Source organism: Pteropus alecto, unplaced genomic scaffold, assembly GCF_000325575.1.
Source record: "Pteropus alecto unplaced genomic scaffold, ASM32557v1 scaffold155, whole genome shotgun sequence".
NCBI lineage: Eukaryota > Metazoa > Chordata > Mammalia > Chiroptera > Pteropodidae > Pteropus > Pteropus alecto.
In genome coordinates, this window is record NW_006438113.1 from 1,078,359 (window position 1) to 1,105,430 (window position 27,072).

The 27,072-nt window shown below is 44.7% G+C and overlaps 1 protein-coding gene across 1 annotated transcript in view; it reads left to right on the forward strand.

Moving 5' to 3' along the window:
• GRID1 (glutamate ionotropic receptor delta type subunit 1) overlaps positions 1-27,072 on the forward strand; it is a 672,081-nt gene that overhangs the window by 160,836 nt on the left and 484,173 nt on the right. The window lies entirely within an intron of this gene.

Below are 27,072 nucleotides of genomic sequence, written 5' to 3' on the forward strand. Positions count from 1 at the left end.
AGCCATTCTACTCCTAGGTATTTACCCAAGAGAAATGAAAGCATATGTTCATGCAAAGACTTATATAGCTGCTTAATTCATAATAGCCCCAAGCTGAAAGCAACCGAAATGTTCATCAATAGTGAATGGGTAAACAAATTGTGGTGCATCTAGATAATGGAATATTACTCAGCAATAAAATGGAATCAGCAATTGGTATAAGCAAGGGCATGGATGAATTTCAAAATTAGTCTGAGCGAAAGAAAACAGACAAAAGAAAAGGACATCCTGTATGATTACATTTATATAAAACTCTAGAACACGCACACTAATCTGTAGTGACAAGCAGATCACTGGTTGCCGGGGAAGGGGAGTGGATAGGAGGGACCACAAAAGGGCACAAGGAAACTTTGTGGGATCATGTTCACCATCCTGACTGTGTGGTGATTGTGGTGATACATATGTTGAAAATGTATTAAATTGTACCCTGTAATGTTTGCAATTTATTGCATATCAATTATACTTCAATAAAGCTGTTAAACAAATTCCATTGCCTTTTCCACATACCATGCTGACTGTCACAGGGATTCTGTTTCCATGCCAAAGAAACTATCATGCCTGAATTCATTCAAACAATTACATATCCCTTATGATCTCCAAGTTGAGTTAGTTTGATAATCCATCTGTGTAACATCCATCACAAAAGTGAGTCATGCTGGTTTGCTGGAATCTGTCTCACACTGGAGAGAAAAAGGGTGGAGCAGTCAGGATTGTATCAGGGGCTGTGAATACAAAGAGTGATTTCAACTAATAGTCCTTGAAATGCACTACAAAAGAAACTAAGTGAATCTCGATCTTCTACAAGCTGACATCATAGTTCTTAATCTCAATGTTATAATTTTCTTCCTTTATCAACTGTCTGCATTAGGGTTGATTAGTAAGTCTCTGGCCTGCTCGGAAGACATCAGGTGGAAACAGATTAGCATGTCGGTGGGGGAGAAACTGATCAGATGTAGCCAGACAGCGGGGTAATTAGCATGCCTGAGACACCAGGCTGCTGCGCTGGGGCGGCCTTGGCCAGTCTCACTGTAGAGCAGTTTGTTCCTTTCCACAAAGAAATTCATTAGTGGAGATCAATGGTGAGCAGTGTGGAGGCCCCCCCACTGCTGCCTCGAGTCTCTGTGGCTGGAAGGCAGAGTACACATGTGAATTCGCTGACTGCTCTCCAGTGCTGGTGGGCTGCCTCCTCAGGGCAATGCAGACCCTGGAATTCTGCAATGCCCAGCATCTCACCCCAAACTCCCAAGGGAAGAGCTGAGCACTGAGCAACAGGAACTCTCTGCTTCTGTGCAGTTTGATGTGGAATTGACGCCAGGGGCTAGTTGTGGTGGTGGTGGTGGTGGGTGTCTGAAGTTGCCAAGTAAAACTCAAAGAATTCCACCTACCTCTCTTTTGTGGTTTGTCCCATGCCAGTTTGCAGACCCATGGGAGGAAGATCATAACAACTTCTAACTATTGAAGCACAAAGTTATAAATTCATTTATTCATCCAACAAGTGTTTATTATGTGCCTGCTGCATGCCAGACTCTATTCTAGGTACTGGGCATTCTCAGAAAATGACAGAGTCAAAGTTCCTGCTCTCATGGAGCTTATAGTCTAGAATAGGAGACTGGAAATAATAAATAAGAAAGCAAGAAGATAAGTACCAATAATTAATTAATAATACTTGTTATTACTTAATGTGCAAAATAATGTGACTTCTTTTCATTCAGAGTTTCTCTTCTTGGGTTCATAGACTCCATAAACTCCTTGAAATTGTATGAAAAAGTGTGAGTGTGTGTGTGGGGGCGGGGTGGGAAGGCATACATGCATGTTTCTACTTTTTCTCTGGAAAAAGTCCATGGTTTTCACCAAATGCTTAGAATGTCCATGTTCCAAGGAAGGGTAGACCTGTGACTTCAGTTCACCAATCGCCCTCATGTCCATGGCACAGGTGTCCATTCCACACTCTCTCCTGGACCTACCATGGCCCTCTCCTCTTTGTCTCTCTGAGTCAACTCATTCCCAGAGAGGTCTGTGTTCCCTTCTCCTGGCTCTGCTTGGAGCTGCTTGTTGCAACCCTCTCTGTGTTCACATCTGGCTTTCTGAGTGTCAGGGACCGCTCTGCTCAGTACTAGGTCTCCCTGCAATCACGAGAATGGGGTCTCCATTTACCATGGGATGCCCAGGTCCTGGGGACCAGGGCTTCAGGGCAACTGGATGAAGGACCATTCAGCTCTACGACCCATACCTGGTTGCCTAGGTTTGTAAGGTGATGGCTGCAGTGGAGGCCTTGGGTGCAGGCCAAGTCGTTTGGGTATAAGTAGTCTGTGGGGGACTGAGTGATGGGTTCAAAAGCAAACCTAGGGCCAAGGCTTGGGGCATGTTAAGAAATGTGTCCTGCTCCTGGTACTTTTCCTGAGAGATGACATGGGAACTGCAGGTATCAGTCTGGGAATCCAGTAGATCATTTGAGCTCCATTCTGTGTATTGCATACCAGCCTCTGGGGCTTTCAGTAGTTACACCATTAATACCATCCCCTCCCTCTTCTCCCCAGCCACCAAGCAGCCTGGGTTGAGAATTGTGCCTTAAGCAGAGAGCTAGATTCTCAATGCTGAGCCTCTTGCCAACCCCTGCACACATTTCCAAGAGCCGCAGGGCAGGTGTCTATGGCCATGAGTTCATGGCTTTTCGGTGGTGTTGATGTGGATGACCTTGATGCACTAGGGTTTCTATGCTTCCCAACAGGATGGCTCTTGTCTGCCTCCTCTGGAAGCCTCCTCAAGACCACAGGCCCCCAAGTCCAGGGCACTTCTCACCTGCAAGAGTCACAGCCAGGATTTCTTTTGGCTTGAGAGTCCCAAGGAGCCATGGAATGCCTGCTGCCTTTTGGTGCTTAGGGTCTCAGCACATTTTTTTTAGAACAAAATATTCACCAGACCTGAGAGATAATGAAGGACATTTTTTTCTTTCTTTGTTTTGGCAAAGTACAGTGCTGCTGATGCTGGTTGGAGTTGAAGGTACCCATGGGTTCCTGGGGGCAGGAGAGGGCCATGTTCAGAAACCATTGCTTTCCCATTCTGGCCCAGTTCAACAAAGGCTGGTCACCAAGTCTGAGTGGCAAAAATTTTCCAGCATCCAAGCAAGGACCCCCATCCTGCCCACTCCGGTCTTCAGCACCACTTTGGACCCTCCAGGTTAGTCTGCCTTGAGCCTATGAGGTCCTTGGTGGGACCTGTGGCCTTTCTGGTCTGGCCCAGGTTTCCTCGGCCCCATCTTAGGAGGGTGCTGCAGGGGCCCTGGGGAGCACCTGTTACCATTTGTGTGCCAGTTTCAGAGGACTTTTATAGCCTGATTCTAGGGCCTGTCCTCAGCTTCTGACATCTGCCTTGCTTCTGCCTGCAGTAAACACAGAGATGGGGCCTTTTGTGGATGAACCCCAGAAAAATGTGGTGGAGGCTTGGGAGTAAGTGGGTGCACTTGGACTTTCTCCCACGAGGCTCCCTGGTGCTCATGCCTTTGCCTCAGCTCAGCTTAGAACAGGGAGCACATGGGGCTGGCAACTCCGGTCCCTCCAATAGTCCTTGCCCTTGACTCCAGAAAACTTACTGAGCCTCCTTAGCACTGATTTTGAGGTTCTCTGAGATAGATGGTCCCACTCAGAATTAACAGGGATGTTGGGGAGGAATTATCTGCTGGGAGTAGGGTGGGTTGTGGTTGGAGAGAGAAAAGAGAGCTTCTCAAAGTCAGGAAGGCCCAGGAAGGCCTGGCCATGGGTCCCAGGTTCCAAAGTGTGGTCTGAGGGGCTGCTTAATTCAAAGAGCCCTGGTTCACCATGTTCTCAGGAATGAGCCTCATGTTGGTTCCCCAGAGGTGGTGAGTAGGAGTGTGGACTCTCTTGAGTTTGTCCTTTGTGGCAATTGGATAAAATCTACCCTGGGGCCTATAAGCAGCAGCCAAATAGCCCATGGGCATGATTCTGGGGCGTGGATGGGAGCAGGCTGGATATCATAACCAAAGGCTCTATGCCAATTTGCCCAAAATCAGGCCAATTTGCCATTAGAGTGAGTTACTGAATAGCCAGTTTTCTGAAAGCTTGAAGATATTTTCCAAGTTTTGCTCTCACCCCAGCCCTTGCCTTGGTCCCTGTGAGTTCTCAGGCCTGGTCTGCCCCTCCCTCCGCTGCTGTTTTATATGCAAATGTAGGCAATGGCAGGGGCTTGATGAATATAAAACTTAGGAAAAAACTTTCAATAATGCCAATTGGCATTAGGAAATGAATGATCTTGTGATTTGGTTTCTGGTGAGCTGGCCGCTAACAGAACTGGTCATTTGATGATCTTGTCATTGGGGATCTGATTTTGGAGATTTGGTTTTTGTTGAATTGACCTGATTTCTGAAGTGAAATGTCAGCCCAGAGGTTAGTAGGAAGCCTGAGGCCCCCTCCCTTGCAAACTGGTACCATTCCTCATCTGTTGTACTTCTCAAGGCTGTGACTCAATCTCCTCATGGAGGGCAGAAGAACATGTTCTTCACCACGGTGGACTCAGGTCTTCTCTCTCTCTCTCTCCCTTCCCGCCACCGCCCTGCCCCCCCCACTTCTGCCTGAAACCTCCAGAGGAGAAGTCAGTTGGATGTTGCAAGATTTTTCCAGGGAGAAGCTCAGAACACAGCCATAATTGGAGGGAATAGGGAAAAGGCAATGTACTGTAATTGGTTCAAATAACCCTTCTCGCTGAGTGTTAATGGTAAATAAGTTCTCCAGGAGCAGACATAGCTTTTTCCTTCCTTGGTTTTTCTCATTGTTTTGGAAACACTTGTTTCTGGAGGAAATGCTCATCTGTCTTCTCTCAGGGTGGGTGCTGCTGCTGTTTGCTGCTGGTGTTTGCAGTTGTGGGGATAAAACACCAGTGACCTGACGGCAGCCATGCTGTGTGTGCCGGGGCTGTCTCATGGATGCAGTACCTAAACTAACCATTTCTCCCTCAGATCTAGTTCCCTCCTGTCTTGGCTGGTGGCACCACTGTCACTCGAGTGATATTCCTTACTTTCTCTCAAAGCCATCAGATCTTCCTGACCATCTTTGAATCTACCCTTTCTCAACCCCCACCATGCAGACCTTCATCATTTCTTACCTAGATTAGTACCATAACGACTTATCAAAGTTTCCTCAATCAATATTTTCTTTCTCTAATCCATGGCTACCAGAGAGGACTTGGGGACACAAATCCCAGCCTGAAAACCTTCAGTGACTCTCTATGGATGCCCAATCAATTTCAAGCTTTGCAATATGACCCCTAAGACCCTTCCTAACCTGGGCTCTCCCTCCTTTCTCTCAGATATCATCTTTTTATACCTTCCTACCTTTGCCACTAGTCTCCAGCAACGCTGGATTGCTTTAGTTCTCAGAACATGTGTGGACTGGCCCCTGCTAGTGCCCGCATCTTTCCAAGCCTTAGTGCCTTTGCACATGCTGATCTTCCTTCTGGGAATGCCTTTCTTTCACTTCATACTCTGGTGAATTTAGTAGGCCTTCAAGACCCAGCTCAGAGAACATCTTCTCTATTATTTTAGGTGTTATTAGATATACTTTCCCCTGTGCTATTTCTGTTCTTCTTCCTTTTTTTTTTTTTTTGATGACTACTATTATGCTTCTAACACTGTGCTATATTATTCATTTGTTTCCATAACATTTTGTCCTCTTACCCCTGCCCAGGGTGTGATGTTTAAGGGTAGTAACCATATTTCGTTGACCTCTGGATCCCCAGCATTTGGCCCAGGACCTGGCACATGCTGGACCTCAAGAATGGTGGTGTTGCTGGTGTTTGGCCAGATGGAGGCTTGAGTGGAAGCTGCGCTTGCCTAAATGTACACCTATATTTAGGGCAGATTTTCCTGAGACAACTGTGAGCCAAATGAACAGCCATACAACCAACAAGAGAGAGTGACTGCATAGAGAAGGTCAGGATCCACCACGGCTCTCCAGGAACAACCCAGGACCCCAGGAAGGGTGAGCGCTGTTGTTTACTTTTCCCTGAACCTGGATAATGGGGAGCTCCATCTAGGTTCTCTAGCAGACCTGCAGGGCACTGTAGCACATCTCTAGCCACCCCTACTGGAGACAGACCCAGCAGAAACAGGAGATAACCATAGCTTACATACAAGGGGCCCCTTCACTGGGAGATTGATCCAGCAGGTGCAGAAAGGTGCTGCTTCATGCTCCCACTGAGCTCCCCCACCTGAAGAAAGCACAGAACCCATGGAATGTTGTGGTAGCTGCCTACAGGCTGCCCTGTCCAGAGAAAGTGAGAAAATAGTGGGATGCCACTGTGTGCTCACATGGGGCTTTCACTCCTAGAAAGAGTGGGGAGCAGACAAAATGCTGCGGTGCCTGCAGGGAGGACTGCCTGGTCCAGAGAAAATGCGCAGATAGTGGGGGCACTGCTGTATGCACAAACAGGGCTGCCCAGCCCGAGGAAAGTGTGGAGTCGGAGGGACTTTGCAGTGCCCACACGCCAGGCTGCTCTGTGTAGAGTGAGTAGGGTGCTGCTCTGAGTGCATCTCTGCAGGAGGAGCTCCTGCCCGCATTCCAGAAAGTTCCGAATTACCAAAGTACAGCTGTGCACTCACTGGGCGAAGGGACAGAACTGGGCAGGTACGTAGAGCAGCCCTTCCAAGAACCTACTCTGACTGCAGGCAATTAAAGCAACAGGACACGCAGGCAGGGCTGACCCTTTCGGAGTGAAAGGGGTGCTGACATTTGCACACCTGTTTAGGAGTGTCTGCCCCCGCCAGGAGAAAGTTCAGAACTACCAAAGTACAACTAACTGTATGTGCCCAAGCAAGGTGGCCTCAACAGGAGACAAGGCAAAGCTAGCAGAGCTTTGAAACTCAGGCAGACAGAGTGACCCCGCTCAGACCCGCCTCTGACTGCAGATAATTTAAGCAACGGGGCATGCGCGCAGAGCTATCTGTGGTGTGAGAGGGCTGTGGCTGAGCGCTCAAGGAACTGTACTGCCCAGAAAGGGAGCAGAAATTACAAAATGCGGAGGTGTGCATGTGAATGCCTGCCCTAACGGGAGAGGGGGCTTAGCCGGTGGGCCCTTGACACACAAGCTTGTAAAGCAACCTTGCACAGACCCAGCTGAGTTCACAGACAAATAAAGAAACGGGGTACACCAAAAGTGCATGGAGCAGCTTCATTTTCCACAGGCATCCCCACTTAGATTAGAAGGGTGATGAAGCAAGCACACACCAGGCTATTCCACCCAGAACCCATCCCTTCACACCAGCCACCACATGCACCATCCCGGAATACAACTAGTCTGCCAAAACTATTCAATACACGGTCTACTCAGAAACCATTCTTTCAAGATTGGGGGAGAGAGCTATTCTATTCAACTTACAGGAAGAAACACAGAAAGCCCAATAAAATGGAAAGACAGAGAATATGTCCCAAATGAAGGAACAAGGAAAAACTCCAGAGAAAAACCCTAATGAAATGGAGATAAGTAATGTGCTTGATAAATAATTCAAAGAAACAGTGATAAGGATGTGCAACAAACTCAAGAATACCACAGAGGAACTCAGAGAACGCTTCAACAAGAGATAGAAAATGTAGAAAAAGAGATAAAGAATACAATAGCTGAAGTAAAAAATACATTAGAAGGAATCAAAGTGGGTTAGTTAACACAGAAGAATGGATTAGTGACCTGTGGAAAGAGTAGTGGAAATCACCCAGTCAGAACAGCAAAGCCAAAAGAGAATTTTACAAAATGAAGATAGTATAAGAGATCTCTGGGATAACGTCAAGCATATTTTAGGGATTCCAGAAGGAGAAGAGAAAGAGAAAGGGGCAGAAAGGGTATTTGAAGAAATAATATCTGAAAACTTTTCTAATCGAGGGAAAGAAACGAACATCCAGGTCCAGAAAGCACAGAGAGTTTGAAACAAGATAAACCCAAAGAGACCACACCAAAACATATTCTAATTATAATGGCAAAAGTTAAGGATAGAGAGTCTTAAAGGCAGGAAGAATGAAAAGAACAAGTCATATACAAGGGAAACCTTGTAAGGCTATCAGCTGATTTCTTAGAAGCAACTTTACAGGCTAGAAGGGAGCAGCAGGAAGTATTTAAAGTGCTCAAAGAAAGGAATCTACAACATAGAATACTTTATTCAGCAAGGTTATCATTTAGAATTGAAGGAAAGATAGACAAGCAAAAACTAAATGAGTTCAGCACCACTAAACATATCCTTATAGGAAATGTTAATGGGTCTTCTTTATGCAGAAAAGGCCATAACCAGGAATAGGAAAATACAGGAAAGGAAAAAAAAATCTCACTGGTAAAGGCAAATTTACAATAATCACAGTGAATCAACCACTTAAAAAGTTAATAGGAAGATTAAAAGACTATAGTAGCAAAATTAACTAACTATAATAAATAATCAGGAGATACACAAAACAAAAACAACCGAATGCAGTTAAAAATGGCAATAAGTACTATCAATAATTACCCTAAATGTAAATGGGCTAAATGCTCCAATCGAAAGACATAGGGTGGAAGAATGGATTAAAAAACATGTCCCATCAATATGCAGCTTATGTGAGACTGACTTCAGGTTGAAACACACGCACACAGACTGAAAGTGAAAGGATAGAGGAAGATATTTCATATAAATAGAAGTTAAAAAAAAAAAAGCTGGGATAGCAATACTTGTATCAGACAAAATAGACCTCAAAACAAAGAATGTAAAAAGAGACAAGAATATTACATACTTTAAAAGGAGTTGATCCAAGAAGAGGATATAATATTGTAAATATCTATGCACTCAACATAGGAGCACCCAAGTATATAAAGCAAATGTTAATGGACATAAAACCAGATATTAACAGCAATATTATAATAATTGGGAACTTTAATACTCCACTTAACTTCAATGGCTAGGTCATCCAGACAGAAAACCAATAAGGAAATAATGGCCTTCAATGCCACATTAGATCAGTATGACTTGATAGACATTTAGAGCTTTTCATTTAAAAACTGCAGATTATACATTTTTCTCAAGTGATCTACTCTGGAAAATTTTATGGTAGATCACATACAGGCCACAAAGCAAGCCTCAGTAAGTTCAAGAAGATTAAAATTACATCAAGCATATTTTCTGACTATAATGGCATGAAACTAGAAATCAACTATAGGAAAAAGAAAACAGGAAAAAAACACAAATATATGGATATTAAACATTGTGCTTCTAAATAACCAATGAATCAAAGAGGAAATCAAACAGGAAATCAAAAACTATCTTGAGATAAATGAAAATGAAAATACAACCTTACAAAATCTATAGCATGTAGCAAAAGCAGTTACAAGAGGAAAGTTTATAGTCACACAGGACTACCTCAAAATGCAGGAAAAAACTCAATTTATACCTAACAAACTAGAAAAAGAAAAACAAAGAAAACCCAAAGTAAGCAGAAGGAAGGAAATAATAAAGATCAGAGCAGAAATAAATAAGATAGAAAATAGAAAGACAATAGAAAAGATTAATGAAGCTAAGAGCTTGTTCTCTGAGAGGATAACTAAAATTGACAAGCCTCTAGCAATACTCATCAAGCATAATAGAGAACACACACACACACAAATAAAATCAGAAATGAAAGGAGATTTATAACCGAAATATAAGAGAGAGCACACCACGGAAATATAAAAGAATATAAAAGACCATTAAAGAATATTATGAACAATGATATGCCAACAAATTCACCAATCTAGAAGAAATGGACAAATTCTTAGAAAACATCCAACCTTCCAAGACTAAACCAGGAAGAAACAGAGAATCCAAACAGACCAATTACTAGCAATGAAATTGAAGCAGTAATCAAAAACTCCCAACAAACAAGAAAGCCCAGGACCAAATGGTTTCACAGGTAAATTCTACAAAATATTTAAAGAAGAATTTGTACCTAGCCTTCTTAACCTATTCCAAAAAATTGAAGAAGAAGAAACACTTCTGAGCTCATTCTACGAGGCCAGCATTACTCTGATACCAAAAGCAGACAAAGATACTCTAAAGAAAGAGAATTACAGGTCAATATTCCTGATGAACACATGTGCTAGAATTCTCAACAAAATAATAACAAATCTAATTCAACAAACAGTTTTTGATTTTCTGTTTGATTTCCTCTTTGATCCGTTGGTTATTTAGAAGCACAATGTTTAATATCCAGTTAAATAATTATATACCATGATCAAGTGAGATTCATATCAAGGATGCAAAGGTTGTTCAACATCTGCCAAACGATTAATGTGATTCATCATATCAACAAAACAAAGGGTAAAAATCATATGATTATCTCAATAGATGCAGAAAAAAAGTATTTGACAAAAATCAACATTTATTTATGATAAAAACTCTCAATAAAGTGGGTATGAGAAAGGCTGTACATGACAAGCCCATAGCTAACATATTTTCACTAAATGGTGAAAAGCTGGAAGCTTTTCTTCTAAGATCAAGAGCAAGACAAAGATGCTCACTTACACCACTATTATGCAACATAATACTGGAAAAAAAAGAAATAAAAGGCATACAAATAGGAAAGGAAGAAGTAAAACTGTCCCTATTTACAGATGACATGATACTATATGTAGAAAACCCTAAAGACTCCACCAAAAATTAATAGAATTAATAAAAGAATTCAGGAAAATGGCAGGATACAAAATTCATATATGGAAATGTTGCATTTCTATATACTAATAACAAACAGTCAGAAGGAAAAATGAAGAAAAGAGTCTCATTTACAATTGCATCGGAGAGAATAAAATACCTGGGAATAACCTTAATCAAGGAGGTGAAAGACCTGAAAACTCTAAGACATTGAAGAAAGACGTTGAAGAGGACACAAATAAATGAAAGGATATACTGTGCTCATGGATAGGAAGGATTAATATTGTTAAAATGACCATACTACTCAAAGCAATTTACAGTCAGTGCAATACCTATTAAAATACCAATGTCATTCTTAGAACTAGAACAAATAATTCTAAAATTTATGTGGAACCACAAAAGACATGATTAGCCAAAGCAATCTTGAGACAGAAGAACAAAGGTGGAAGTATCACACTCCTTGACCTCAAACTATACTACAAATCTATAATAATCAAAACAGTATGGTACTGACACAAAAACAGACACATAGATCAATGCAACAGAATAGAGAGCCCAGAAATAAATTGTTGCTTATATGTCCAACTAATCTATGACACTGGAGGTAAAAATATACAGTGGTGTAATGGCAGTCTCTTCAATAAGTAGTGTTGGGAAAACGAGAGATACATGCAAAAAAATGAAACTGGATTACTCTCTTACATCATATACAAAAATAAACTCAAAATAGGTTAAAAACTTAAATATAAGGCCTGAAGCCATAAAACTCCTCGAAGAAAACATAGGAAGCAAACTATCGACATCAGTCTGGGTAATATCTTTTCAGACATCTCCTCGAGCAAGGGAAACAAAAGAAAAGTAAATAATTGGGACTACATCAGACTAAAAAGTGTCTGCACAGTGAAGGAAACCTTCAACAAAACAGAAAAGAAACCTCCTGAATGGGAGAATATATTCACAAATGATATGGCTGATAAGGGGTTGACATCCAAAATACAACTCAATAACAAAAAAATAAACAATCTGATCAAAAAATGGGCAGAGGACATGAAAAGACATTTCTCCAAAGAAGACATACAGATGGCCAACAGACATATGAAAAGATGCTCAATATCGCTGATCATCTGGGAAATGCAAATTAAAACCACAATGAGATACCACTTCATGCCAGTCAGAATGGCTGTTATCAAAAAGTCAACAAATAACATGTGTTGGTGAGGATGTGGAGACAAGGGAACCCTTGTGCACTGTTGATGGGACAGCAGACTGGTACAGCCTCTATGAAAGACAGTATGGAGGTTCCTCAAAAAATTAAAAATAGATATACCATATGACCCAGCACTTCTATTTCTGGGTATTTATCCAAAGAAAACAAGAATACTAATTTGAAAAGATATTTGCACTCTTATGTTCATTTCAGCGTTATTAACAATAGACAAGATATGGAAGCAACCTAGGTGTCCACTGGTAGATGAAGGATTAAAGGAGATATGACATACACACACAATGGAATATTATGCAGCAATAAAAAGAATGAAATCTTGCCATTTGCAACAACATGGATGGATCTAGAGGGTATTATGCTAAATGAAATAAGTCAGGCAAAGAAAGACAAATATTGTAGGATGTCACTTATATATGGAATCTAAAAACAAAAGAAACAAACAAAACAAAAACAGACTCAAAAAACAGAGACCAAAGGAATGGTTACTAGAAGGTAGGGTGAAAAAAGGATTGAGCATATAATTAATAATATTATGATAAGTTTACATAGTGACAGATGATTACTAGAGTTAGCAGGGTGATCACTTTGTAAGGTATAAAGATGTCGAATACTATATTGTACATTTAAAAGTAACATAACTAATATAAGATTGTATACTAACTATACTTAAATTAAAAAAAGGTAAATAAAAAAAATAGCAGTCCATTCTCCCCAAATGAGCTCATTCTACCAGTGTTTATCAAATACCCGCTATGTGCCAGGCACATCTCTAGGCACTGGGGATATGACAATGGTCCAGACCTCAGGGAGCCTTCCTTCTGGTGGGGAAAGGTGGATGATAAACAAATACATAAGTAAATATGTCAGATGATGCCACCAAGTACCAGCAAAGGACACTGACAAGGAGCAGCCAACAGAGCAGGAGAACCAGGAGGAGAGGAGGAGAAAAGGAGCTGTTTTAGGGGGCACATGGGGTAGGCCTCATCCAACGCTGCTGGTGGGATGTAGAAAATGAGGAGTGAGTGTTGACCATTGGGTTTATAGCAGAGAGGTCCTTGAAGTTCTTGACAGGAGCTATCGCAGTGGGGTGGTCAGGCCAAAGCTGATGAGTGTTGGCTCAAGAGAGAATGAGAAGAGAAGAAGTGGGGCCAGCAGGTATAGACAAGTTTTTATAGAAGTTTCATTGTAAAAGGGAGCAAAGTCATGGAGGGTAGTGGTGTCATGGAGGGATGTTTTTGTAAAGATAGAGATATGGCAGTGTGCATGTGTTTTGATGGAATACGCCTTCAGAGAGCATGCTGCATGCAAGAGAGAAGTGACAGCAGGTGGAGTGGTGTCCTTGAGTCTGTGAAAGGGGATGGGATCTGGTGCTCAAGATGCATCTGTCTTAAGTGAGAGGTTTCATCTTGCTCCGTTAACCAGCTGGTTATTGATAAGCTCGGCACTGGAGAGATCTGCAGAGCTGTCCTTTCCCTATCGTTTCTAAGTGGCATGGTCATGACCACCAGGACACCTGGCATGATCAGGTGTAGGGTGGAGCAGCCTCATGAATGGGGCAGCATGCCTTGGTAATAGGACAGTCAGGATGGGGGCAGATGTGACTCTGTTTGCTTGAGAAGAAATAGTGCGCGGGGTAACCAAGTGGTGGTAGCAGTTGGGGTGGAGTTCACAGATGTCCAGGCTGGTGGGGCGGGGTAACCAAGTGGTGGTAGCGGTTGGGGTGGAGTTCACAAATGTCCAGGCTGGTGGGGACACTAGCAGAGAGCAGTCCATGGGTCAAGGCCAAGGTCACATTCAGGCCATTGGGTCCTGTCAAAGAAGGTTGAAACAATCAGGAACAAGCCAGAGCAATGTTCAGGAGCTGAACAGCAGTGCATGGGCCAGGTTGAGAGCTAGTCAGAGGAGACTGGCGTAGTAGTCCTTTCATGGGAAGTGGGGACAGCATGGGGACCAGGCCAGAGCTTATACTGCAGCATTGCCATATAACCTCTATGCCAGATCAGCTAGGGAAGGGAACTCACAGGAATTAGTTTTATATGTCAAGCTCTTAGGTTGATTGTTCATTTGCCCATTCATTCAACAAGTATTCCTCGCATCCAGTCTGTTCTTCATGGAGGCAGAAATTATTGTTCCCATTTTACAGGTGAGAGATTGAGGCTCAAAGGAGTTACAGAATGTTCCTAAGGTCCCACAGCTAGTTAATAGCAAAAGCGTTCAAGCTCCTACTGGGTCCTGCAGAGGGGTGCGCACGCACGCGTGTGTGTGTGTGTGTGTGTGCTGGTGGGTGTGAAGTGGCTTCAGCCAGGGCATAGGAGGTATGCAAAAGCCATTAGCCACAGAGGGCCTGTGTTGCATCCCTATCTTGCATCTGCTCTTTGGGTCATATAGGTCCTAGCTAGGGCTAGAATGGATGAATGCACATCTCATGGAGGTCACATCAGCTTTGCCCCATCCTGCCAGTTGTGAAAGCCTCTCAGGGAGATTATCCCTGTTATGAGCCCACACCAGGCAAAGACAAGGAGGCAACTCCTGGGATAAATCAGCAGCCGTGGTCCCACACCTAGGCATCTTTTTTCTGGCATAGCAAGTCACTGTGTGCTGTGGCCCCACCTCGCTAGCAGCCTTGCTGGCTTTGCTGCTGGTGTCAGGCTCACAGGGTATTGAAGATGGTGGGGTTTGTGCTCCTCAGGGCTGCAGCAATTTGGTCTCTCTGAAGTTGCTTCTCTCTGAGGAGTTCCTGGTGGATTGGATGCTGGACTGATCTCCAGGAAACATTTATTGAACACCTACTCTGTGGAAAACACCAGGCCAGAAATCTATATTCTTTATGTTTTTCATCCTCATGGCAACATATCACCTTATTTTACAGGTGAGGAAAGTGAGGCACAGTAGGGCTGAGTGACTTATTTAAGATTAAACAGCTCCTGAGAGGCAGCATTGGTGTAGGAACCAGGTCTGTCTGACCACAAAGCCTGGAGAATTTTCCGAACCTTCATTGTAGACTGTTAAGCCATTAGCCCTGGATTGACATGTCTAAAGTCATTCATGTGTTCATTTGTGGACAGAGTAAAGATCATATCTGACATTTCCAGGCAGAGCAGTGTGACGACACCTGGTTGAAGCGGGAGGACAGGGTCTGGAAAAGAGAGGCAGAGAGAGGGTGTTTGTGGCAGAGTGAATAGCATGAATCAAGGCCCAGAGTCATGGAGGTGGGGGTAGGTGCCCTTGACAGAAAATGGCTCTAGGCACAGCCTCACCTGTGCTTGTGCAGACCCATATGTGTGTATGCATGTGCGTGTGTGGGTAGCGACCAGGAAAGTGTCTGTGCATCCCTCCATCTATCTGTATCTATTGGTGTATTGATTTGTTCACCTATGTCCATCATTTAATTATTTCTGTATCTCCAGTGCTTGGCAGAGAAGGTGCTGAATTAATGTTTTTCTTACACAATGTTTAGTTCTATCTCCATATCAGTGCATGCTCATATGTTATGTGTAACAGTGGTGGCATGGCCACCACTGCCCCTGCTAACAGTTCATATCTACCTTGGGTAGGGCTCAGGGCCTCCCTTGTCTTCCTCATTCCCGTACAGGGTGTCCCAGACCCTTACCCTCTGATCAGGGATCTTTCGGATGGTTAAAGGACGGGTGGCCCATGCATGGTGAGTCAGTGGGGAGGGAGATTCCATCTTTGTGGCAGCTCTGAATCTTTTCTTTTTTCTCCTGGTCCCATCTGACAGAAAGTTTTGCTCAATTCTCTATCCCTCGCTCCTCAATTTACCTTGTTAATTTCACTTGGCTCCTATCTATCCCCAGGATGGATCTGTCTAGAATTTCAGAAGTGAAAATTGAAAAATCGGTCCTGAATCTTCTCAAACTTAGGGTGACACTTTGAGTTTTTTTATTCCCTGCTTCAACGAAGGTAAAGAAGGAGAAGAAATGCCCCTTGGGGAGTAAGTGAGTGAAAAACGGGGAGAGAAACATAGAGAATAATTGGGTCAACACTTAGAGACATTATACCTACATTATCTCTTTACCTATCCTTGACTTATGATGGTGTTATGTCCTGATAAACCCTTGAAAATATTGTAAAATTGAAAATGCATTTAATACACCCAATCTACCAATCATCATAGCTTAACCTAGCCTACCTTAAACGTGCTCAGAACACTTACATTAGCCTACAGTTGGGCAAAATCATCTTACGCAAAGCCTATTTTATAATAAAGTGTTGAATATCTCATGTATTTTATTGTGCGTATTGCTTTCACACCATCATGAAGTTGAAAAATCTTAAACTGAAACATCATTAAGTCAGACTGTCTTCACATCTATATACGTATATCACACACCCACATACATCACTCACACACTTATTTTTATATAACTTTTCAGGTTTCTCAAAAGTTTCGTGAAACACCAGTGTGCTGCTTTGGGGGAGAAAAGGAGTCAGAGGGGCACAGTGTAGACTAAAGTGACTAACAAGAAACATAAACAACTGGCTATATGTAAGGGACTTTATCAGGATCCTGAATTTGAAAAATACTGTGAAAAAAACATTTGTGAGAACCCTTACAAAATTCTAATACTGACTGGATATTGGAGATACTAAGAGATTGTTCACTTTTTTAGTCGTACTCAAGGTATTATGTTTATGTTCTTTAAAAAAAACCTTACCTTTTAGATATATGATTGAAATGTTTACATGTGAAAGAGACAATGTTGGAGATTTTTTCAAAGTAATTTCAAAATAATTTGGGTGGGTGAGGTATAGGTGATAAGAATTTAAAGATACTCGGAGGTTTATTATACTTTTTCAAATGTTTGAGATTGTCCATAATAAAAAATAAAATAGAATTATATAATAGCTGTTTTTCTCTAGTTAGGAATATTGTTTGTTTTTTATTTTATGTTTTATGCCTTAACTTTTCTGGAATCTTAGGTGCTGTTATCACTTGCCTGCTAGAGAGAGGAGCAGATGGCAGGATGAACGGATAAGTAAGAGCAAATATTAATAAGAACATGAAACTATCAATCGAGTTTCCTGGACAACTTGCTTTTATCCCTGGATACTTGGCAAAATGACATGAATATAATATAGTCATATTATTTTATACAAGAAAACGATTTATACCATGGGATTAAATTGGCCAGTACTTTATGGTGGGAAGTTTTTGGAGGCTTGAGTGTGGGCTCTGAAGGCAGACTGCCTGGCTCTATATTTAGTCATCCTCTGACCTTGTGTATTAACTCTCCATCTGCAAAATGAAGACAAAGATAGGACCTACTGTATACCTGTATAGTGGAATATTACTGAGTAACAGAAAGAAATTGAAGTACTGAAAAATGCTACAATGTAGATGAGCCTTGAAAACATTTCCTTAAATGAAAGAAGACAGTCATGAAAGATTACATGTTGTGTGATTCCATTTATGTAAACTATCCAGAATAGCCAAATCCATGGAGATAGCAAGTAGTTGCCAGGGACTGGTGTTGGGTGTGGTGAGGAGGTATAGGGAGTATCTCAGTCTGTTTGGGCTGCCGTAATAATATACTACAGACTGGGTGGCTTTATAAACAATGAACATATATTTCTCACAGTTCTGGAAGCTGGGAAGTCCAGGATCATTGTACCAGCAGATTCAGTGTATGATGAAGACCCTTTTCTGGGTTGCAGATGGCCAACTTCTGGCTGTGTCCTCACATGGTAGAAGAGGGTGTGGAGCTCTGTAGGGTCTCTTTTATAAAAGCACTGATCTCATTATGAGGGCTTCACCCTCACAAACTAAGTATCTCCCTATACCATCATTGCATTACACTAGAATGTCAACATATGAATTCTGGAGTGGAGGGACACAAACCTTCAGACCATAGCAGGGGGTGACTGCTAATAGACTAGAAGGTTCTTTTTGAGATGGTGAGAATGTTCTCAATTAGATTGTAGTAATGGCTGCATAATTGACTATAATAAAAACCATTGAATTATACACTTAAAATGGGTGAATTTTATGGTATGTAAATTATATCTCATTAAAGTTGTTTAGAAAAAACCCCCACCCATATCATAGAGTTTAGTTAAGGATGAAATAAAATACCGTGCGTAAAATGTTTAGAAGAGGGTCTAGCACGTCACGCAGGATTTATAATTCTAGGTGCTTTATTGAAATCATGGGGGGAGCCTTTACTTTTAGCATTTACTTTCTGAAATGTTTAATATGATTTATGCTATGAAAAATTCTGGAAGTCAGTTGTTTAAGTTGAATTATCATCTCAAAGTTTTAATGACCATACACTGGTTTGGAATTAAAGCCTTCTAAACAGACCTAAAATAGATTATTCATATTTCTCCACATTTTTGGTCTTAAAAATATCTCTCTTAAAGAAGCTTGAAATACTTTGGACAGTCTACAAAGTGGCATTCATTGTTCTCCCCACCCCTGCTCCCATACCTCTCTCCTTAGACCATCCTTTTCAAATACCCAAGTTTTTTGGGTTGTAGAACTTATGTGAATATCTGAATCTTGGTACAATGTCACCTTTTAGATTCTCACTTCCATTGACAGATATGAAGCTAATTCGAAGCTAATTTAATTGATTTTTCATCTCCTAATTTATCTCTCTTTCTTCAATAATCTTTTAATTGACTAAACCATTGTGAGAGAGATAAAGATGTGACCCACAGAAGTGGCTGAGAATGAGCCTTGATGTTGGGAATTTCCTGTGAGTTCCAGGCTTGCAGACCACATCCTTGGGCTTGCGGCAGAAGGCCTGAGTTCCTTCTGCTCCCCCGGTTCCTTCTCTGGTCACCCTTGGAGTATGAGGCGAATGAGCGCTTTTGCTGCCTTGGCAGGGCCAAAGCATGCTTCCCATCGTGGCTGCACTTTGGAATCACCTGGAGAATTTAAAATAGTAATGATGCCTGAGTTTCACCTCTGGGTGCTCTGATGTAATTGATACAGGGAGCAGAGATTATTAAAACTTCTGGGTGATTCTTATATGCAGCAAAGTTTAAGAACCACTGCCTCAGTGGGAAGACACGCAAAGTGGGAGTCTGAAGGCACGAAAATCACAGTACTTAATTAGTTGGGGGAGGAAGTATAGAAGGTAAACATTTGACTCAAGTGTAGAGGAAAAGCTGTGAGTAAACATGCTATTTTAAACTATTTGCCATTCTACTGAAAATAGACAGAAATACGGGTCTAACAACCCATTCAGCTTTTAGAATCAAAATAGCCTCCCTTCTGCTCTGACACACCCTCGGGCAGTAGTCTTCCTCTGTCAACCAAACATATCAGGAGTTGTCCTCTGGCACTCGAGCACGTGTGCACCAGTGACAGCAAAGAGGTTTTGCTCAGCTGCGGGCCCTTTGCGGATTGCTTCTCGAAGGTTTGACTGTCCCTGTGACAGCAGAGGTGTGTGTCTTTCTGGAGAAGAGCAGACCCATGGGGAGGACAATGAGTCCCTTCATTAAAGAACAGAGTGCCAACCTCTCCTGGGGGTGGGGCCTCTGGAGGCAGGCACTGACAAGGTACATTGTCTCCTGCAGGCTTTAAACCTCACTCCTATGAGAGGGCTCCACTTTACAGAGGAGTAAACTGAGATTGGGTGCAGGGTGAGGAGGTGCAATCCATCTAAGGACACACAAATGGTGGGTGGTAGAGCCCAGACTATAATCACACAGTATGTCTCCAGGCTCAGACAGCAGTGATACAGGGGTGAGTGCTACAGAGGTGACATCTTACTGCTCTGGGTGAGTTGGTGCAGGAACCCAATCCTGGGGCCTGACCAGAGCCGCAGAGACTCAGGGGGCCAACTTGGACATCATTGCGCCCTTTGGACCCTCGATCTCTACATGTCCTAGGCTTGCCAGCAAACTTCCTGAGGGGTGGCATGGGAAATTTGCTCTATCATTTAGCATGGTAGAAATGGTCTACTTGCTGAGAACTCTGAGAGTGCTGGATAAGAACTCGCCTGGGCTCTTCTGCTGCCTCCCCTACCCCCTCCCTGCCCTAACTGTGTCCTGAGCAACAGAGCAAAGGAAGTGACTGTATCTTGAAGAAGATGAGTTCTCAAAGTCCTAGGCTGAGCCACAGGAATGGCCACTACACTGTATCAACAGCAAATCTCTTGGGATGGGGCATCTGCAGGTGATCCCTCCTGAGGAGAGTGGTGGTGCTTTGCCTCTAGAACCGGGGACTTTCCTTGGCTTAGGAGGGACCATGACTCAGAAACCCCTGCCTGGATTGCTGCTGGGATATGTTTAGAGCAATTTTGAACTCTTCTGACTTGCTCGACTCAGCAGGACTTGCCAGTTGCTCTCTTACCATTCCCTGAAGTCTCTCTTTGGTTCCCACCCTCATTTTCTCCTTTGTGGCACGCCTTCCACACCTCTGAAATAAAATGAGGCTCATGTGAGTGCCCCCAGGGCAATGGTCTTCTCGAAGTGGCTCACACCAGCTGATTTCTTGACTCCATGCTCAGTGATATTGCTTTGGTAGCTTAAAATTGACCATGGTGGAATTATTTATACCAAATCTACAAATATGACAAATATGGACTCTATCTATCTATCATCTATCACCTATCTATCTATAGCCTGTTGTTAAATCTTTGCCAGCACATCACTGCCCCTGGGGCTGCAGGATGACTCAACAAAGCCCAACAGTGCATATGTCATTTTCTATGTGCTAAGTACTCAGTTCTGCAGTCCAGTATCACTGCAGGACTTGGTACTTAGCTTTCTCAGAACAATGTTTTCAGAGGCCACTTGCAGCCCTTTTGGTCTGCTGTGACAGAACACATAGGTCTGAAGCGAGTCCATATTGTAGTGAGGTCGAACTCTTGCCCTGGTCCTGGCCTGGATCATTGCATGAAAGCCACCTCTCATGTCAGACCCCGCATCCTGCAGACTTTCTGAAATGCCTGGGCACCTCAGCAGCTCGGTGCACCAAGGTAGGAAGTGTGTTAACGTGGGAGTGAGTGGCTGGCTGGATCTGTGGGCTTGTGCTCCCTTTTTCTCTCTTGGCCTCTCTTCTCGATAGGCTGAGCTGAACTCACAAAGTCCAATTCATACTCTCTGGGGCTGTGAACTTTGAATGGTGCTGTCTTGAATGTCCCCTCTTTCTAATGCACACATTCTCTAGGTTTCCTGCCCTGTCCCAAAGGAGTAAGTGATGGGATCAGAAGGTCTTGTGGAGGCAGATACTTTAATAGATCATTAGTATGTGTTTGGATATGTGAATGCGTATCTCTGTGTGTCAAGGTGTGCTCTCTCTCCACCAGCAGGGCCTCATCTGCTGCTCCCCCCAGGTTTACTGGTGCAGCTTCAGAGTGAGAGCCTGAGAAGAAGGGCAGCTTCACAGGGGACAGCAGGCACTTGGTTCAGAATCCTTTCACACCTTGCAGGCAGGGTGATGCCGCCACAGCAGGTGTTGTGTGAACAGCAGGCTAGTCGGGTGCTGGCGAATATCCTGAGATCAAAGGTGAGGTGTCCCAGTCCCTGAGGATGCTCCAGGCCTTGGAGGCACCCTAGGAAAACACAGCCCCCAGCTTAGGCAGGGCCCAGCCATCTTGGTGTGATCTATGAGGGCAGAGGCAGCTTGCTTTACCTGGCTTGCATTGTTTCACTGGCTCTGTATGCCTGGTGTGGTACATGTCATTGTGCTCATTTTTCAGAGTTGAAAACTGAGGCTTAGATTGATTCAGTCCCCGTTCAAGGTCACACAGCCCATATATATCGGGAAAGATTTGTCTTGGACTTGAAGGCCCATGTCTTTCTCTCCAGTCACCATACTATCTGAGGCAGGGGAATGAAGGTCCACCCATGTGCAAACTGCCCTTGCCTCTTATAGAGTCTGGACCTCTTTGGGCTGCAGTCATACCTGTGAGGAATTTCAGAACACTGATGCCTGTGTCTACCTCTTCCAGACAGCCTGCCCTGACTGCTCCCTTCCTTCTCCTGCCTTCACTGAATTCAGTCAGCTCTTGAGCCTGAACTGAGTGCTCAGAAGCTGTAAGGTCCATGTAGCTTCTTGTTGGTCCTTCCTTGCTAAGAACTCACTGTGGGCCTGGCCTGGCACTGCCTCTAATGCCAGCTGTTCAGCCCTGGGCTCCTCTCCCCTTGAAGTATCTTCTGTCTCACAGTTGTCTTTTGAGATGCTCAGGCAGGATGCCTGGGCTGTAGCTGGCCCAAACCAAGCCCGGTGTTCAGTCCACTTTCTTTTGTGTCTAAAAGTGAGAGGCAAAGGAATAGGCTGGGGAAGATGACCCCACAATGGCTTTGAGGCAAAGAAGCCAGCAGAGCCTTAGTTTTCTCATCAGTAAAACAGGGACAGTGCTACAGAACCCCCTGGCCTTAGTGGGGTCTAAATGGGAAGGTCCAGGCTCAACATGTTGGCCAGAACTGGAGGATGCTGCTGGGAAGTCTTCCCACTTGTCACCCCTGTAGCAACTCCTCTCTCCAGACAGGAACTTGGTCCATTTGCCTTTGTCTGGTATCCTTGGAAAGAGCTAGGGTTAATAAGGTGTGTGACCTCTGGGGTCTATTCTCTACATATTGGGGAGATAAGCAGTTCTCTTTCAGGAGGGTCAAGCGCTCTGGGGCTGGCTCAGTGGTTCCTTCTTGAAAAGAGGCACTCTTTCTGGGCAGGGGCTTTATGAAGACCTTCAGGTTGCCTCTGTGGCCCCTTAAACCCCTGTCTATTCCCAGGACAACAGGAGCAGGGAGGGCCAGATCCTGTCCAGTGGCTGGACACCTTCTAGGTCCGGGTCCTCTGTTCTTCCTCATTGGAAGTCCCAACTTGGCTCCCCATCCAACCAGCACTCAGACTGTGGAATGACTTTCGGGCTCCCTGATAACATGGCACCAGGGTTTGTGGGGAAGATTGCAGTGCCATAGTGAAGGGGTGTCCTCTCCTTTTCCAAGACTTAGCTCAAAGTCATTTCTCAGGCAGCCCTCCTCTACCCTTCTGACCAGCATACTGTGCTGTTGTTTAATGTAATGTAACTTTGGCTGTGTGATAATCAGTTTAGTTACACATCTGTCTCTCCACTGTGCTGGGCGAGGGCATGGACTGCCCTCTAGGCCTGTGTTGAGCAGGCTGGCTGGAACACAGGTGCCGCTCAGTACATGTTTGTCCCGAGCTTGGGCGTCCAGGGCTGGGCCTCCGCACTTGAGCTTCTTTTTCTGTGCTCCGAGGTGCTGATGGGGGTGGGCCCACCAAGATTCTGACAGTTTTGGAATCTTGGGAGTCTCACCTACCCTCCCAGTTCTGAGCCTCTTTCCTCCTGGTTCTTGGGCTGCTGTTCCAGGTCACTGGACTGGAGCCTCCCCCAGATTTTGTCCTTTAAAACTCATTGATTTTTGTGCTGACTTTTACAGTACAAATGTCATCGTTAGATAAAGTAATTGAAGCGGATAATCTATTCGCTGAGCTCATAGAGCCCCTCCCACTCTGCCTGGCCTGATGCATCCACAGAAGTGCTGCATCTCTACAACAGGCCCCTACTGGACTGTAGGGACTGGAGCCAGCTGGGGTGACCAGGACCAGGTGGTGCAGGGACCTCAGGCTGGAGACCCTCTCCTGCCACACAGTGTCTTCCAAGATAGACACTGTGCATGATGCAAGGGGACGGGCGAGACTGTGTAGGCGCCAGCTCACCAGCTGGGGTCCTGGGGACACTCTTCGCTTCTCAGCCATTCAGTCAGGATAATCATACTTCCCTAGAAAGGATAATCATACTTCCCTAGAAAGAAGATTAAATAAGAGACTACAGATGGGTGGCTCCCATTGTCCTTGGCTCAGAGCAAAGACTCAGCATATGTGGTTCTCTACCCCTTTTCTCCTGAGAGAGTCCTCCAGGTATGGGAGGGGCCAAGTAACTAGCACACTGTATCACTTGAAAACAAAGGGTAGTTGGGTGTCCAGAGAAAAGAGCTATATCATGAGAATGTAAACCTGCCAATCTTTTTTGTTTTCAGATGCTTTCTTTAAATAAGGCGTAGCCCTATAGGCGGACTGAACAGGTGTGTAGGGAGATGTGTGGAGACCAGGCAAGTCAGGGCAGGCCTGGGGCTATGGCCAAAAGAATAGAAAAGAATAGAAAAGGGAGCTGGGCACCCAGAGGAAGCTGTCGGGCCCATGGGATGACCAGGGCCCATGCCATGCATGTCTGAGATATCACTCCTAATCCCAGCTACATTGTGAATTCACCCTGGGGTGCACAGAATGGGCAAGCCTCAGACCTATGGCAGTGGAAAGTGAGTCCTTCTGCTCTCCTGCTCACCACCCCTCAAGGAACAGCCTGGGCCTTATGTGGGAGCTCTGTGAGGTTCAGTCAGCCCTGGATAGCCTGGGACTTTCTGGCTGCCTCTACCCTTTGCAGAGCAGTGGGAGCTTCTTCTGGGGGCATTAACTCCCTGGAGGAGGGGGAGAAGGAGAGACATGGCTGGTGCGAGTTGGGTGAGAAACAATAGCTAGTCTTGGATGGTAAAATTGCAGGACCAGGGGCAGGAGGCTGGGAAAGCAAGGAGGGAGGAATAGGGAGCTGCTCTGTGGATCTCTGTGGGCCAGTGCCCCTGACCCTTTACCCATCCTGGGCCTGTACAGGGCAGGCTGGAGCCACCCTGAGCAATGGAGCCAGGAGTAGTGGAGCCAGGCACTTCTTCTGAGCCTCATCTTGCCTTTGAGACAATGGATCATCTTGCCTTTGAGGCCCACAGCAGAGGCAGAGCTGGGGGGCTGCAGGGGACAGTGGTTCCCTGAGCTCAGACCCAATGGCAGCACCTCTCAGCATGTGTCTTAAAGATAATCTGTTGACATGTCGGCTTTAAGCCAGTGATGAAGACTTGGTAGGCGGGAGCATGGCATCCAGGACTAAAAGGTCAATCTGCTGACTGAGACATGGAGGAGAGATCAGAGGCCAAGACTTTAATCCCTGCCCCATACTTGAGCCCCTGCTGCTGGACCCTGGCTGCCCCTCAGTCAGAGAGTGACTGTCCTGCAGGCTGAATGGACCCCAGGCCAAGGCAGAAGAGGTAGCTGGGGAGGATCCCAGCTCATGGATCTGCTGCTTTTCCTTCTTGCCAAGCAGAATTCACCAGTTCGTATCCAGGGCCCTTGGAAAAGCCTTCTCCTCAGCGAAGGACGCTGACCTTGAAGGACAGTTGAGAAAGAACGTTGAGGAGGGGTGGGCTGGATAGCTGCCACACCACCCAGCCTTGTAGATACTGCTGTTCTCATGGCCTCCTTGGAGGGGCCATGGCTAGAAGCTGACTGAGTGGTCTTTTGGTCATCGAGTTGCAGGTGTACCAATGCCTCCTCCTGGGCCTGGGAAGGGTGAGAGTCCCTGCACCCCAGCAGGGACAAAGCGAAGATGGCTCTGTGATTCTGCCCTTTTCCTAGCTCTGCTCCTGGAGTGGTTCCTCTCTGTGATGACCCTCTTCCTCTTTGCTGCTCAGGACACTGGAATGCATCTGGATAAATTGCTAACACCAGAACACATTCGTTTGTTTAACATTTAATTTTAATTAGAAGTATTAATTACACCCTCAGAACATGTCTGGCCCTAGCCCCACTGCTGGCTATGTGCTTTTCTGTCCCCCAGAACAGGCCCAGTTTCAGCCAGCCACCATGAGCTCTTCCTTTGTGGCTGCCATCATTTTCTTCCTATGAACAGAGTGTGACAATTGGAAGTTTGTAGAAAATAGCACAGTTGTTTTTTTCTGCCTTCTCTATTGATTTGGTTTTAGCAGAAAGACGCTAGATGTAATTTTCGTTTGATTTTTTTCTTAATTTCCAAGTGGTTAGAGATGTTGCTATCAGTTCCTTCAACTCCATTTCCCTCTGTGATCCATTTCCTTCATGACCACCATCACGTACTTGCGAGCCTTGTTGTGTGGGCAAGTCAGCCAGCAGGTCATCGCGCCTCTTTTGCTGAATGCCTTGCCAAGAACCAGGGTGATGTTGTTGAGAGTTCTGCAGCATTTTTGGGAAGGCAAATACTGACTGATGCAAAGCCAAGCCCTTCTGGAGAGCTTCTCAAGCACTTGTGCCCTAGGGAGACCCTCTCTCAAAACCCTAGCCTCGGCTTTGGATATTATATTCTGGCTCAATGCACAATCTGAGGCTCAGTGTTCTCATCTGTATAATGGGCTTAGGGCATTTCTCGTGGGAACTGGGAGTACTCAGCTGAGTAACACATGTCAGCCACATGCCCCCATACTTGGCACAGACTGAGAGCTTCACAAATGCTGTCTTTCCTGTAGCTTCCTGTTCTGGCTTAGCTTCTCAGACTGAGTTCACTTTTCCAAGTGTCCTAACTCCCCTGTTAGGCCACCCACACCATGAAGCTTTGAAAATCTCAGCATAAACATCCTCATGTTTCTCGAGTCACCTGGATGTGTTAGGGGGTCAGACCATGGCCCAGAATTTGTTTTGTCATTCCTCCTGACACTCCTAGATATTAGCTTATTTTCTTGTGATATCTCTCACTCCAAAGGTTCTTTGGGTTGGGTGGCCAGGGTAAGAGGGCTTTTGTGTGGCTGTGGCATTTTTTTCAGGTTTCACATGGTTCACCTGTCTGCCTTTGCTGACAGTGACAGCTGAAAGGTGGGAGGCCTGGGACAGATGCACAGCTTTCCCAGCTGGGCAAACACTTCTTAACAAGAACTCTTTGGTTCTTGAGTGTTGAGAGAAACTTCCACACAGATGTAGAGAGATAGATGAAGGCTTTCAACCTCTAAGAGGCTTTGATTTCCAGACTGCTGAGCATGTACTCTGTCAGTTCTAAGAGAACAACTTTAGAGCTGGGCTCTCCTAGATTCCATTTTCTGCTTTCCTACTTATGCCCTATCTGACTCTTGGCAAGTCACTTCACCTCTCTGAGCCCCAGGCTACTGCTCTGACAGGTTAGGGTGCTTATTTCCACCTAGAAGGATTATTCTGAGGGCTAAATAGGATAGAGCCTAGCTTTTGGCACATAGTGGGCCCTCAATACATGCAGATGACTTTCTTCTCCCTGTAATGTTAGAGTTGCTACTGATGAGTTTCCCTCTGCTCAGCATGTCTGAGGCAGAGCTGTGGGCAGGCACTCAGGCTGGACAGTGGTGATCACTAACAGGTTCTGGCCACTTAGCCTCTGGACCCATTGCTGACCATGCC